The 2247-nt window shown below is 42.6% G+C and overlaps 1 non-coding gene across 1 annotated transcript; it reads left to right on the forward strand.

The window, feature by feature from the left end:
- Positions 1-987: 987 nt before the first annotated feature.
- LOC120068640 lies at positions 988-1094 on the forward strand. The gene has a single exon (XR_005479277.1). It is a non-coding gene; the product is annotated as a small nucleolar RNA R71 (small nucleolar RNA).
- Positions 1095-2247: the final 1153 nt, after the last annotated feature.

Genomic DNA, 2247 nt, shown 5'->3' on the forward strand with positions numbered 1-2247 from the left:
TACTACACTTTGTGGGAATAGTGGCAGCTGTACCTTCACGGTTCTGTGTTCTATAGGCTTGGAGGTGGACGTAACTTCTGGTTCCATCATTTCTTACTCTTCTGGTTCATTATGTGTCAATGGGGTCTTGGATTCCATCTCAACTTGATTGGTTCTACTTGGCTTCTTCTTCCATTCCGCTATTGTTTTTTTCATTTCGCAAAGTCACAAATTGACATTGCTCCTTTCCTATGTTCCCCGGAGTGCGAGAGAGCTTAATTGAGCTCGACAACGTCCCTTGCGTTCTACTTTTAAGCTTGCCCATAATCTGTTCTATTTGGATTTTGAGATTGCGGATTGAAGTCGCCGGATTCTAGAGCACCGTCTCGTTTTTTTTCTATGTACTGCTTTAATAGGCTTTCTAGGGAGGAAGATGGCGACACTTGTAAGCTGCTAGCTTGATTTTGCGGTTGATTGTTTGTTCGCGGGAAAAATCCTGGTGGCCCTTATTTTTGCGCCATCGGTTGATGACTCTGTTGTTGATTATTTTTCCATGTGAAATTGGGGTGGTTTCTCTACCCGGGGTTGTATGTGTTAGAGAAAGGATTGTTCTTTACGAAGTATACTGATTACGGTTTCCTCGGACATTCTTCCATCGGATGTGAATCTCCACAAGTAGCACAACTTGTGTTTGACTGCTCGATCGCGTTGACCTGCCCTTTTTGCGTTCCCGGGCTGTTGATTGCGATGCCCTGTAACAGATTAATCATCGCATTCATTTGATTCTGTAGAGATGCGATGGCTCTATTGTTTACGTCACCTTCTCGAACTTTTAGTCGTTGATCATTTTTCCTCCAATTTTCGTGATTCTTTGATATGTGATCAAGAATATTTTTAGCCTCATCATAAGTTTTTTCAAGCAGACCTCCAGCTGCTGCCGCATTGGCAGCTGTCTGCGATGCAGGGTACAAACCGTGATAAAATATCTCCATTTGGAGACAGTCAAGTAAGCCATTGTGTGGACAATCTCGCACCAATCGCTTAAACCTCACCCAGGCATTACTGAGCGATTCGTCAACTTCCTGTTCAAAATTTGTAATCAACTTCCTCCTTCTTGCGTTCTCGGTAGGAGGGAAGTAACAACTTGTTCCTACGAGAATATTTCACCTGGTTCGAGAGAATAGGCCTATTTGCTTGCTTGTTCGCACAGTGACAATGAGAACAACGTTAGTCACACTTCTTCAGTTGAGATGTTTGGGAACACAAAAGTATTACAGATTTCGATGAAACTCCGAAGATAGGCGTGTGAATCCTTGCCACACCCACCAAATTGTCCGGCCGTCTGAATCATCTACAACATAACCGACTTCATCTCAAACCTCGATCTGTCCAGAGCTGGCCTCATGATTCCTGGGGAGAAATCATAGAGGTTAGGCGACGCATAGTCCCAGATGGGTATACTGTGGTCGTTCGCTAGGAGAATGGGGTTTGCCATGATATTATTTGCATTTGCTGCTCTTTCTTCTGGTTGTTCCGCCATTCTAGGATTTCGCTTTTGTTGTTGTCGGCGATTGTCTATCTATCTTCTTTGGAACGTTCTTTCGATCTTTGGGTAAAAGTTGGGCTCAGGAATGTGTCCTTCACTCATGCGACACCTGCCTCTTCCCTTACCAAAGGAATGGCAGTGCACAGAGGTCGAAAGCTACAAAGAAAATCAAAAAGTTACTGTTAGCGCAATATGTACTGTCGTAGTCCCCGACAACAACGTCAAAAACTTGATGCATTGTAAATGTGATGCGATTATGATGTATAATTGTGTTGATGAGCTATGTGTTGCACATGCAAAATTTTCTAGTAGAAGTATAAATCTCACTAGGTTTCCTGGTTAGTCCAGGGTCGAACACAGGGACTACTGAGTTAATATGCGACAGTAAATTTGATTACTTTGCGGTGGCGAAAACAAATAAGATGGTTGGTGTTTTGTTTAAGTATATTTCCTATGCGACGGGTTCGAGTAAAGAGTTGATGAAATCGAGAATTACGATGAGTATGCGATGAACGGGTTGAGAAGGGATTTAGCTAACACTTCCTAAGATTGCGTTCAAGTTATGCGATCATGCTACACACATACAATAGCATGTCATCTCTCAATGCAAATGCCATAGTTTCTATTTCTAAGACGCATGCGATATATACGATAATGTCGATAGGACTTATGTCTAAGCCTCTATTCTTGTCTATGCGATGATGAATGATGCATACATACAC

This window comes from Benincasa hispida, chromosome 12 (genome assembly GCF_009727055.1).
Source record: "Benincasa hispida cultivar B227 chromosome 12, ASM972705v1, whole genome shotgun sequence".
In the NCBI taxonomy this organism is placed as follows: domain Eukaryota; kingdom Viridiplantae; phylum Streptophyta; class Magnoliopsida; order Cucurbitales; family Cucurbitaceae; genus Benincasa; species Benincasa hispida.